Below are 13,914 nucleotides of genomic sequence, written 5' to 3'. Positions count from 1 at the left end.
CTTGCCTCTGTGGATCTTCCAAGAGCCCCTCCCATTAGACTGCAACTCAATAGGACCTGGGAAGGTGTAGCTACAAAATGAAATCCAGCCTTGGAAAATGAATAGTTAATGCTGGGGCTGGGGTGGGGCTCACCATGCTCCAATTCCAGCACCTCACAAACCTGGTGTGGTGGTGTGGGCCTGTCATCCCCACACTCTGGAGGCAGAGGCAGGAGGATCAGGAGTTCAAGATCATCCTTGGCTGCATAGTGTGTCAGAGGCCAGCTTAGGCTTATACGAGACCCTGTCTCAAAAGAAAACAAAACTTTTATTTTCTTCCTTCTTTCTTCCTTCCTTCCTTCCTTCCTTCCTTCCTTCCTTCCTTCCTTCCTTTCTTTCTTTCTTTCTTTCTTTCTTTTTGAAAACAAAACTTAGATGAATGAGTAAGATAGACCCAGGTGAGGCGGGAGAGAGGCGGTGCTGACTCTGCCTCGCCCTGTAAGTGCCCCTCAAGTTACTCAGACCAGAGAAGAGCTCAGGGAGCAGGCTGGAACTTCCATGAGGGTCACTGTATGGTAAAGGACCAGAACTGATGAACCCAGGAAAATGTAGCAGTCCAGGCTGCAGGAGCCCTGGCATCCCTTCTCTGCCCTGCAGGGCGAGTCATTGAGGCCAGCAGTGCTGGGTGGCTGGAGCCAGCTTTGGTCTGGGGGTCCCTTCCACAGGACAGTTTCCTTTTCACAGAAGTAGAGGTGGGAGGAAACTGAGTACCAGTCACCAGTTCAGATGTCCAAGCAAGCAGGAAGGGAGCAGCAGCTGCAGAGTGGCTATAATGGAGCGAGGCCTAAGGGCAGCCTTTTGAAGGGGAGGATCTGAGTGTGAGGGCTGGGGAAAGTCTAGTGTGAGGTGGGAAGGGGTATGAGGAGGAGAACAGGGCACCAGGAGGAATGACCAAACCCTGGGTACCTCCCATTTCCAGCTGCCAAGACTTAGGTGGGTAGCAGGTCAGGCCAGGATCCTGGGTGCTGGACACAGGGCTCAGCCGCTCTGCAGGTCAGCTGTTTCCTTACACATTTGGGTTCCCGAAGGGGGTCTACACAGACCTTTCCCTTTCACCAGTGCTGGGAGCCTGTGGCAGTACAGGATAATTTGCAAGCAGAAACCAGATTCTTGGGGCTCCATGAATGAAGTAGGACCCTGTTGTGGGAGCCTAGGAGTCCCTTTCTTACCCAGAAGCAGCCCAGGCACCCCTCAGGCATGCCACAACACCTGAAATTCATGTGCCCAGCTTGACACCTATCCCACTGGCTACCCAGTCTCCTTGACCACTGTCCTTGTTCCAGTATGCCTTCCTCCTGTAGGTAGTAAGCCTTTTTTTCCCATTTATTTATTTGCTTGTTTATTTATTTATTTGTTTTTATACTGCAGAGGATTTAATCTAGGGATTCACACATGCTATCAAGCACTCCACTTTTTGCCTGCATTTCCGGCCTTTCGACTCATTGTAACTCGTTTCTGCTTTTGAATTTTAATTTTTATTGTTATTGTGTGTGTGTGTGAGAGAGAGAGAGAGAGATGGGCAGCCCCCACCAACACGTGACAGTGCGTATGTGGAGGTCAGAGGACAATTTTGTGTTCATAGAGCTGGTTCTTTCTTTCCATGATATGGCAAAAGAGGGCCGTGATCCCCATTCTCCTGCCTCCACCTCTTGCTGAGATTATAAGACTATAATACAACTCGTTTATCTTCTTAACTTTGTTTTGTTTCAGAGCCATGGTTTCTCTGCGTAGCCTTGGCTGTCCTAGACTCGCTTTGTAGACCAGGCTGGCCTCGAACTCACACTGATCTGCCTGCCTCTGTCTCCTGAGTGATAGGATTAAAGGTGTGCACCACCATGCTGGGCTGTCTGGATTTTTTTTTTTTAGATCCATTTATTTATTTAATGTATATGAGTGTTCTATCTGCATGTACACCTGCAGGCCAGAAGAGGGAGCCAGATCCCAGTATAGATGGATGGGAACCACCGAGTGGTTGTTGGGAACTGAACTCAGGAGAAAAGCAGCCAGTGCACCCAACCTCTGAGCCATCTCTCCACCCTGTGTCTGGATGCCCTTAACACCCTTGTTTTCAGACAGTGTGTGTGATCCCCGCCCCGCCCTCAGTGCGCAGTGCTGTGGGTGCAGAGCCTGGTTCAATTGCTCCAGGGAATGAGTTGTCTATGAATGAGTTGCTATGCGGGCACCGAGTGGGAAGATGTGGGGTACAGACCAGTACCCCCTCTACCGCTCTGTGCTGTGACCTTCTGCAGAGTCTGGAAATAGCACCGTGTGACCTCTGTCTCCCCTGCTGAAGGCTGCAGGGGTCCGTTCCTTGTGCTGTGATGTCGCTGTGCATCCCCGTCCTTACTCACTCTCAGCTCAGATTTGTTGAATTCTCTCGTCTGCTGCCATCTCCTCTCCCCTTCTGTCCCCTCCCCCACTTCATTCTTCTCTGAAGTAAAGGTCATCTAAATCAAATGCTCACATACGAAGTCTACGGGGCTTTTGTTTGCTTACTAGAGGAGGCGAAGCATGTGTCCGTGCGTGTGTGCGCCTGTGTGCAGAGACCACGGTTCCATGTCTGTTCTCTCCTTCCAGATTTTGACCTCAGGTTGCCAGAGTTAGCTTCAAACTCCTTTACCGATGGGGCCATCTTAACCAGCCCTAGTTTGTTCCTTCTTATTGCTGAGCAGTATTCGGTTTGTTTAGCCATTCTCTTCTTGATGGATTTCTGGTTACCTCCAGTCTGGGGCTGTATACAAGCTTTTATGAATCCTCCTCCTCCTCCTCCTCCTCCTCCTCCTCCTCCTCCTCCTTCTTCTTCAAGATTTGTTTATTTATTATTTATACAGTGTTCTGCCTGCATGACAGAAGAGGACCCAGATCTCACTATAGATGGTTGTGAGCCACCATGTGGTTGCTGAGAATTGATCTCAGGACTTTTGGACGAACAGCCAGTGTTCTCAACCTCTGAGCCATCTCTCCATCTACCTTATTGAACATTCTTGAACAAGGCTTTTGTAGTATAGCTCTCTCTTTCTCTCTCCTTCCCTCTCTTTCATTCCTTTGCCTTTTATTTTGCAGGGTTTGGGGAAAGACCTACACATGTGGGCTATCTGCCATGTTCAAGTGGGCCACAGCAAGGTGGCCTTAAAAGAGCAGGCATGGGAATTCAGCAGAAATTCAAAGAGAAAAGCAGAGCAAGGGAAGGCATGGAAGTGGATATCCCAGCTACTCCATACGGGGTAAAGAGCCTTTTCAAATACAGCTCAGGCAAGAGCACCGCAAATACTCCGCAGCTCTCCCCCCCCCCCACACTGACCCGTCTCATAGGTGCGTCGCCCAGCCTCTGCCTCCTCAGTGCTGCCATTACAGGCATGTACCACCATCAGCCACACCGGACTAGCCCCTCTTCACCTCCCCTCCCTTCCCCTTTCTTTTCCTTCTTTGGTCTCATGGAGGCCCTGGTCCACCTCAGGTCCTGAGCCTTCATCTGGTGGTCTATAGCTCAGTTTAGGGGCTGATCCTTACCTTTCCCACTTCTTCCTCAAAGTCGGCCCTACTCCTCAAGGTCATAGGACAGGTGTCAGAGACGGTCTCCCTTCTGCCTAACCAGGACCTCACCTTCCTGTACTGAAGCACAAAGCCCCCCGCCCCCTCCTTGGGGCTCCTGACTACAGTCTGCAGCTCGCACTTCTCGGTCTCAGGCTGAATCCTAAGCTGCAGAGGTCGCCACACTAGCTGGCCAGGCCCCGGCAGACCTTAGGCTCAAAATCTGGTTGTGGTGAGCTGTGGGCTCAGGGCCCTAGACAGGAGGCCATGCTGGTCTGTAACGGGAAGATAGGACTGTAGAAGCAAGTAGTCTGGGGCCCAGGAGCCTTCTGCTGTGACCTACAAGTGTGGACATGGAGATGCTGTCAGCACCGTGAGGCTGGGCACGCCGGCACTGTTTGGACATCTGACTCACTTCCACTACAGTGGCAGGCTGCATGACCCCCAGCACCAGCCCCGTTCCATGGAAAGTTCAAGGGGGCAGGGGCAGTGCCAGGTTTCATGTGATGCCTACCAGGAGTAGCACAGAGAACATAGCACTGGGGGCTTCAATGCAAGATTCAGTGACCTATCAGGAAAACTGGATTGGAACCAGAGATTTCAGGGGGCCAGACAATGGGGGACCAAGGAAACCCACAGTTCAGGCTTGTCCCTACTCCAGGACCCCATGCCTCAACTCCCAAGCTAGCTCTCTTTCCTGTCCATACTTTAAAGGTCCTATTAGTTGGGCCTGGTGCTCTCTGGAAGCTGAGGAAGATTATGAGTTAGGCCAGCCTGGGCTACATGCAAAGACAATCCCAAACAACCATAAAATAATAACACAGCCTTTATTAGAGACAACCGCTGTGTGTGATGTCTTTCGAGGTCACTTACACTGACAGCTGTACACACCTTTCTTTGGCCTCTCTGATCCTTCCTTCATTCTTTCATTTGACAAACCTCAGCCTGGAAGGCTCTTCTGCGGGTACACAGGGCACACGCTCAGTAAAATCAGCCTTGGTCCCAAGAGTCAGCCCTGCCTCAGGGTGGTTCTCGATCAAGGGAATAAGGCCTCTCATTTCCTGCTACAATGACAGAAGCAGTAAGTCCTCCGCTGGGGAGGAGAAAGCCCGGTCGGCTCCTCAGTCAAGCCTTCCCTGCGCCCTACCCCTATCCAGACCTCTTCACTCGTGTCCCAGCCACACTCATGCCTCGGTCTGCCCCTCTGAGGTGCCAGTCTTAGCTGATGCCTGTTCTCAGTTCTCTGGAGACAGCCATATCTCTTTCTGCCTTATTTCCCAGAGTGCATGTCTTCCCGGGAACCATCTTCCCATCCTTCAAAATCCACGCCACACCTGTGCCTTTCTGATACACCACGGCTGTGGTTGTTCTTCCTCTGTCTAGCCCCCACCGTCCCTGTCCCTCCTGTGACTGGCATCACATAGACCTGCTGTGAACCCAGATTCTCAAAGGGATTTTTCTTTTCTGTAACCTTGGGTCCTGTACTCTCCCTAGCAGGCTTTCCCCTGTTCTCCTTCTCCCCCGACCTACCTACACAGACAGGCTATTTGAAAGGCCCAGCTGGGTTCGTGAACCTGCCCAGGGGCCAGGGGCCTCCCATCCTCATGCGTGGGTGCCGCCAAACCCTGCAAATCCGCACGCTGCCCTGCACGCGAAAGCGCTGAGTCACATTCTGGGAGCAGGAGCCCTGGGGATCCTGTCCTTGAGCGTGTGGTGCGCGTTTATGTTGCGGGAGCAGGCCTGGAGGTGCAACTGGGCTGCGGGAGAGTTCCGGGGGCTGCAACGGGGCTGCAACCGGGCTGCAACGGGGCTGCAGGACCAGGGTTGTCAGTGCGCCGCCGTCGAGGCCAGGGCGAGCAGCACCGGCCGGACTAGGAAAGCCCGGAGCGATCACGGGATCCGGGGCGCGCAGAGCACCCACCAAGCTGCTGGGTCCCGCGTGCACCGCTCAGGGTCTCCACGACGTTTCTCTCATTGCCTGGGTTGGGACAGCACTCCCCTCCCAGCCGCCGGTCTCCTCCTCCGTTCGCTATCCCCGGTTCAAGCGTAGCCCGCAGGAAGGCAAGCCGGGCGCGCCTCCTGGTGGTCGCCGTCCAGCTCGCAGTCTCCTCTCCTGGGGTGTATGTCTAGGGGCCTTGGTGTCCAGGGAGTGTGGGGTAAAGCGTTAAATGCCTTCTTTTGTGATGATCTGGGGATTAAACCAAGCACCACTCTCTTTTGAACTTTTTTTTTCTTTTCCTGAAACCACCATGAAGCCTTGGCTGGCCTGGGACTTGCTTTGTGGACCAAGGCAGCCTAGATGTTTGCCCCCACAGGAGGCTCTCCTTTTAACTTCTTCTCTATTTATGTTTGAAAATCCTTTCATCCACGGGTACTGTGCTTACATCACGCCCACCCCTCCCCAGGGGTGAGACCTTATGAAATTTCTCACACCCACAGGTCTTGTTCAGGCAGCCATATTGTCGCCAGTTCACGGGTATAATTTTCCCTGTCTCAGGACGCTATTTAGGAACAGCCTTCCTGGTCCTCTGGTTCTTCCAACCTTTCCACGCCCCCTTCTGCGGCCTTGTGGGCTGGGCCTCCCACAGCCGCTTATTCTCTGCATGTTGACCAGTGTGGACCTCCGTTACAGTCTCCATCTGCCCAAAACAAAACAAAACAGAAAGAAAAAAAAAAAAAAAAAAAAACTCTGACGAAAACTGGTAGCTGCAATCATCTGCTGGCCTAACTGTATGAGTTATTATTTTATGTACGGGTGTTACATGTGTGTGTCTGTGCATCACGTGTGTGCAGTGCCCATGGGGGCCAGAAGAGAGCATTGGGTCCCCCGGAACTGGTGCCACACGTGGTCGTTAACAGCCATGTGCGTGCTCAGATTAGAAACTGGGTCCTCTGGAAGAGCAGCCAAGGCTCTCAACCACGGAACATCCCTCCAGCCCCTGGCCTGCACGTTTAGAATATAGTTAGACATTATGCTGGCTTAGGAAAATGGCTGAAATACGTTCTCATCTAGGGTTTATGACCTTGAACACATGTAGCCTGGTCTTGAAACCTGTACTGGCTGGTTTTATGTGTCAACTTGACCAAACTTAAGAGTCATCCGAGGAAGGAGCTCCAGGTGAGGAAATGGCTCCCTGAGATTCAGCTGTCAGGCATTTTCTCAATTAGCAGTCAGTGGGCAAGAAATCCACACTGAAAATGGGTCACAAAGTTCACATAAAGGCCAAACATAGAATGTGTTTATAACCCCAGAGACAGGAGGATCCTGGGGGTTCCCTGGCTAAGCAGGTTAGCCCGTTAAAGGAGTATGTCACCACTCCAGGCAATTTAATATTCTTCCTCTTTAAGAACAGCCTGAGGCTGGCCATGGTGGTAGATGGTTTTAGTCCTGGCACTCTGGATGCAGAGGCAGGAAGACCTCTGTGAGTTTGAACCCACCTTCAACTTAGTTCTAGGGCAGTCGACACCATCTCACAACAGAAAGAACAGCCTGGGGAGTGTCCAATATTGATGGGGTCCCAGAAGCCAGAGATCTCCAACCAGACCAATGACTCATTGCAGGTGAAGATGTGCAGTGAAGATGTGTGGACAGATGTGGGACACACTGTGAGACACTTCAGCTTCCATGATAAGGTAGTTTTGCTATTGTGGTTGTTGTTTTCGTTGTGTGTGTTTTATTTGGGGGAAGAGTTGGCAAGGCCGGAAGGTGAATATGAAGGAATGGGGAGATGAGAGAGATGAGGAGGTGGGGGAGGGGCAGGGATTATGTGAAATTCACAAAAAAATCAATAAAAGCTTAAAAAAACAAAAGTACTTGCCCTGCAAATGTAAGGACCCAGGTTTGGCTGCCCAGAACCCACACAAATGCCAAATGGGCATGGCAGCTTGCTTGTAATTTCAGCCTACGAAGGCAGAGCCAGAGAACCCTAGAGGAAGCTGGCTAGCTAAAGTAGCCATACACAAGCTCTGGGTTTGATCAAGAAACCCTGCCTCAGGGATTGAGACTGAAGATCAATGGAGGATGATTTCTCAAGTCAAACTTGGACCTCCACACCCACAAGCCTCCTAGAGGTAGGCTTACACCCTGCACATACATGAACAGAGGAGGAAGAAGAGAGGGAATAGCCTCAGGCTGGAAGAGTTGGTTCAGAGAGTAAAGATGCTTACGTCAGCAAAGGCCCCTCAGATTCGGAGTGAACTGAATGGCAGCTTATCCAAACTCAAGACAGAAAGTTGGAGGCGGGCGCTGGTGCAAAGGGCATGGAGGAATGCTGCTTCCTGCCTTGCTCAGTCTGCTTCCTTATACACCTCAGGGCCACCTGGCCAGGGGTGGCCCTGCCCACGGTGAGCTGGGCCCCCCCCCGCGTAAATTATTCATCAAGAAAATGACCTACAGACCAATCCCAAGAAGGCATTTTGCAACTGAGGTTCCTTTCCTCTCCCCGATGATCCACGCTTCTTTCAAGCTCACAAAAACTAGCCAGCTCCCCATCCAACTTCACATCTGAGCTCTCCCTGCTCTCTCTGTGACGCGTGCGGCACTCCCTGTGACCGCTTCCAAAGTTCACCTCCATATGTAACACTCTCCCAGGTGCACAGTCCTGCATCAAAACCAACCGTGCTTTCTGCCCCTCCACCCTTTCCTGGACCTTTCCCAGCTAAGCGTGGGGGTGGCAGGCTGGAGGTGGGTTGTGACCACAGGAGGAAGGGATAGGGACGCGATTAGTGATGCTTATAGGCTTGAGGTTGGTTCTCATGTCAGAAAGGCTCATGGATGCCTCAAGGGAACCCAGCCTCCTTTGCTTTCTGTCTCTGGGACACAGAGACTGTCCCTGTGATAGCTTCTTCGGCACGAATTCCCTCATTTGCCGTAGATTTATTGACTATCCTAAATACCTACGATGTAGGGTCAAGGTCAGCAGTTGGGAGGCAGTTGAGAAGGCAATCTGGCCTTTTCTGGTTACCATGGTGACTCCATCAGCCCTGTGGCCTGGCTGACCTGCTCCTTGGTCAGCCAGCTGTGAAGAGAGTGGCCCTTCGCTTGCTTTTGGTCTGTCCAGTGGCATCCCACTGGCCCGCCCCCTCCTCCTCCAGCCCCTGCCTGCGAAGCCCAGGGGACTTCTTCCTGGCTTTGAGCCCCACTCTACCTCCATCAGCACCATCAGCACCAGGACTGTGGCCAGGCCCCTCAGTCCTCCCACGTACAGGTTAGGATTCAAATTCCATCCCTGAGGAGGCGTGGTTCCTGTAACAGGGTCCCGGACACTCGGAGGAGGACCTGAATTCAAACCACTTTGCTCAGAAAATTCAATTTATAGTTCTAAACACAAATGTAAAGGATTTAATTATAGTTGCTTACCCTTTGTGTATGTCCATGTGCCACCGTGTGTGTGGAGGTCAGAGGACAATTTACAGGAGTTGATTCTCTCCTTCCCCAAACTTGGTGGATTCTGGGGCTCAGACTCAAGTCCTCTGGCTGACAGCAGACACCATTACCCGCTAAATCATCTTGCTAGCCATAAGCACAAGCTTAAAGTGCACCCGACAAGCCAGTGTACACCTATAATCCCAGCAGTCTCAAATCTAAGGCAGAAGGATCTCTAGTTTGAGGCCAGCCTGGGCTACGTGTCTGCTGTCCCCAAAAGAAAACACAGTATAAAAGAAAATGCACCAAAAAAACAAAACAAAACAAAACAAAAACAAAAGAATAAAATCTAGGAAGTTGTATTTTGGGAAACAAAAGTTCAAGGGAGAGTGTCCCCGCTAATGTTGGATGTATAACTCAGTTCTCAAGCTGTGAGACTCTAACAGGTTTCCTGCTAGCTCTTTCCTGAGTGTAAAAACAAACCCCACAAAAAGATCCAAATGCCTTTGGGGACTTAGTTCCTGCTGCAGGTAACATTCCGAATCACAGGTAATTGTGAATTCCTGAGGAAATGGTACAATGATTCAGGCTCAAAAAAATTCAGGTTTCAATTCTTCGTTTAAAAAGAACGTACTAGAAACTGGAATGGTGGCTCACCTGTAATCCCAGCCCATGGGAGGTGAGGCAGGAGGAAAAGGGCCTCAAGATCATCCTCAGCTACACAGTGAGTTGGAGTTTCAGCCTGGGCTACGTGACGTTCTCACAGATACTGATAAATAAAGAGTGAAGGGCTGCAGAGATGGCTCAGGGTCTAAGAGTACTTGCTGTGCGAGCATGAAGAGCAGAGTTTAGGTCCCAGCAACCAGCTAGCAAGCTGGGCATCACCGCACACACCCGTAATCCCAGACCCAGGGAGGATCAGAGACAGAGCACTGGGGCCTGCTGACTTCCAGCCTAGCCAAGAAAATGCAAGTTTCAGATACTGGATAAAACTCTTCCTCAAAGAAATGGGCAAAGCTGGAGGTGGCGGTGGTACACGCTTTTAGTACCAGCGCCCAGGAGGCAGAGGCAGCGGGTCTCTGTGATTTTCAGACCAGCCTGGTGTTCACAGTGAGTTTAGGCCAGCCAGGACCACACAGTGAAGGCCTGCCTCAAACGGACAAACAAACCAACGTCAAAAGGCTAGCAGACAGTGGTCGAGGAGACACTGCTCTAGACCCCCTCTTTAGCCTCTGCTGCTGCACTCCATCCACCCACACACAAAGACACACAAACAAATCTTAAAAAGTTAAAACTCAAGCAGCGAGAAATACCAACGACAAAGAAGACCACATAAAAGGAAAAAAAAAAAGTTTTCATATAAGTGGTGACTTTAATATCTAAAGAATTCCGAAAAGCAACAAGAAATGTAAATGGCATTACAGGAATAGGGACAAAGGACATTATTTTAATAAAAAAAATAATAAGAGCAATAAACAAGATGAGCAGACTTGTTTTTAAATGAAGAAAAACAAACAGGACATGGCATTTAAATAACTTATTTACAGGCTTTTTAAAAAGGTTTTTGGGCCAGCCTGGTCTACATAATGAGTTCCAGGACACCCAGAGCTACGAAGTGAGACTCTCGTTACTTATTTAAACGCATAGGCATTCTCATTTTTGCTACAGGGCAAGGAAACATTGATTTGGAGAAACTGTGCAACTGATCCCCCAGGAGAGACACAAACCTTGAATTAGGAAGTTAAATTAAGGAACACACTTTTGGGGGAGGAACCCCTACCCCTTCTTTCTCTCTTATTCTGCCCATCCTTTCTCTTTGAAGAGACTGTCAGTCAATGGCCAGCAGAGCGCTGGACGTGACCAGCATCTTCGCAAAGCTCACTGCGGGTTAAATATAATTGGAGATTTACAAGTTTTACCGAATTAATGATTACTTGTGAATACATGCCAGGCATCGGGGTGAGAGCACTTTAACCTTCTCTCCCCCGATTCTGTCCACTTTTCAGTAGCTACAGTTGCCTTAAACATAACCTGCTTTTCACGAAGGACATTCTCCAAAGTCAGGTTGGCAGCTCCGCGTGCCAGCGAACAAATTCCGGAGCTATCTCGCTGTCTGAGGTAGAGGGTGAGCCTCAGCTGCATGCCCACCCCCAGCCAGCTGTGTTGACCTAGCACAACTGAAGGAACCGTTGCTTTCTCTGCCTCAGAAGGGGGACAGCAGCTGAGACTGACTCCTAGTTTGCTGTGAGGATTACAAGAGATAATGCAAAGATGGCGTTTGCAGCACGGATGTGCAAACAGAAGCTCAGTGTTTGGTAGTTAGCTGCCAAATTACACTTAGACACTGAATGCATTTGAAAAACATGCAAAAAAAAAAAGTCTTTTTAAAAAGTTAGGTCTAAAGTGAATATTTATTTAACTTGAAGTAGGATCTCTTATGTCCCGGGCTGTTTTGACAAGGATGACCTTGAACTTCCTGGGGTGTGTGTGTGTTTCTCTCACTGGTCACTGGTATCTCGGGCTCACTGATTGTGCTGCCCTGGCCGGCTAAGAAGCCCCTGTCTCCATGTCCCCAGCATGGCATTTTAAACCCTTATGCCACCATGCCCAGCTTATTATGTGGGTTCTGGGCATGAAACTCAGGTTGTCAGACTTTGAGTGGCAAACACTTTGCCAGCTGAGCTGGGGCAGCTCCCAGGCCCTGACCTTGGACTTCTGATCCTCTTGCCTCTTCCTCTCAAGTACTAGTGTTTTGGGGTCCACTTAAATCCAACATAACTCAAACACTAACGAGTGCAGATGACAGAAATGTATGGTAATCAAGCTGCTGCTGATTCATCAGGGCCGTAGAACAGACTTGGAGCTGAACTGCGACCCTGAAGGGACACTGTACAGCACACTTAAATGACGAAACCGTAAAGTGAGGAGGAGCGGGGAAGGGGAGCTGTAGCATTGCCCAATCATGTTTTGACATAAGGGACATGAACTTAGTTTGACCCTGCCAGCAAGAAGGAGAAGTTGTCCCTGAGATGGCTGGACTTGGGCAACTGTTTCTTTACAACAGAGGCTGTTCAGCTATTGGAAAGTCCCCAGCTTCCCTAGGGCCCGGGACCTTGAATTTGGTTTCTCCTTGTGATTAAGTGGAGTCTGAAAACGAAATGGTAGTACTCAGAATAAGTTTCCTTTGGTTGTTCCCACTACTAGGAGTCCAGGCAGGGATGGGGACCAAACCCAGGGCTTCGTTTATACTCCAAAAGCACTCTAAAACTGAGCCACACCCCCAGTTGTTTGTTTTTTTGTTTTTTTTTTACACACACAAAAGAAAGCCAATGATACTGTATAAAGTTTGAAACATTTATTGGTTGACAAATATAAAGGATTCCTTTCTATGACCTCATAGGGCAATGTAATCAGTATTTTTCCACAATTTCTCTTCAGAGATTCAGAGAGTAAGTGCTAGACCAGGCCCCCAGTGGGCCACTAGCCCTCCATCCCATTCTCTTTCTCTGCTCCTAAGTTTATTATCCGTCGTCCTCCCCCCCCCCCACACACACTTGGCTCTCAGACTGCCTAAGGTCCATCTGACTGAAATTGTCCTGGGCGTCCTCACACAGTAACAGACTGTCTTTATTCCTCCCGCTGCCATGGGCTATGCCTCCTGGATAGCTCACTTTCCCAGTGGTGATTTAGAAGGCCTAAAATTGTCTTCCTGTCCCAGTAGAAGACATGCCCTTGCCAGTCTGGTGGCCTACCCCCTTTGTTTTTTGTTAGGGAGCTGCAGTCTTGAGAACCTTCTCGCCTTAGCACAGGTCTTAGTGATTACTTTGCCAGGCCTGGATGACTGCCTTGTGAACACCAACAAAAAGAGTTGGTTATTTACACCCTGTCCCCCACCCCCAATAGAATGCAGCCAGAAAAGGGAGGAGTAACGGTGGGTATTGCAAGAGCTGCTCCAGCTCCACGGGGTCTTGAGCTGCTGGTTTTTCCTTGAAGCTCCAAAGACTAGCAGCTCTGGAGAGGAGAGCATTAGCCCTGCCGGCACACAGACCAGCTCAGTCTCGAGAACCACGGAGCAGATCCACAAGTTGCTGGCTTGTCAAAGGAGCCCCTTGTTAGGCAGGTACCATTGTGAGCCACTTGGTGTGGAACCTAATCTCCAGACTTGAACCTTAGGATGTGAACTGGGGAAACAAATATGTCACCCCATTCAGGGTTTTTTATTACAAATCGGGCTGGGGAGCTAGAAAGAGGGCCCAGTAGTTGAGAGTACTTCCTGCTCTTCCAGGAGGTCTGGGTTCAGTTCCCAGAACCCACATGACAGCTCACAACTGTCTGTTAACTCCAGTTCCAAGGAGATCAGACACCCTCTTCCGGCCTTCCAGGGAACCAGACATGCAATGGCAGCGCAGATGTGACGCAGGCAAAGCCCCGCGCCTAATAAAAACATACACAAACGGTGGGCTGCCGAGAGAGCTCAGCAGTCCCGGGCTCTCGCCACCAAGCCTGACACCTGCATTCAGTCCCTCTGGGACCAACATAGGAGAGGAGAGCACTGACTCCAACCTGTAAATCCACTCTGTGCTCCACGGCAGGTGGGCGAGCACCCACGCACGCACGCACGCACGCACGCGCACGCGCACACACACAAATGTACTTAAACTTTTTTCTTCCTTCCTTCTCCTCCTCCTCTTCTTCTCCCTCCTTTTCCTCTCTCGCTCTCTCTCTCTGAAAGGGTTTCTCTGTGTAGCCTTGGCAACTCTACAGAGTAGAGTAGAGCCTTGGCTCTACTCTGTAGAGCAGGCTGTCCTCGAACTCACAGAGATCCTCCTGCCTTCAGAATGCTAGGATTAAGGGCTTATGACGACTGCTTTTTGTTTGTTTGTTAGTTTGTTTTAATCAGGAGAGCTGGGTTTGGTGGTGCACACCTTTAATTCAGCACTCAGGAGGCAGAGGTCAGCCTGGTCTGCATAGCCAATTCC

The sequence above is a fragment of the Psammomys obesus genome, unplaced genomic scaffold (genome assembly GCF_907164565.1).
Source record: "Psammomys obesus unplaced genomic scaffold, mPsaObe1.curated_primary_1811, whole genome shotgun sequence".
NCBI lineage: Eukaryota > Metazoa > Chordata > Mammalia > Rodentia > Muridae > Psammomys > Psammomys obesus.
This window is presented reverse-complemented; position numbering follows the sequence as displayed.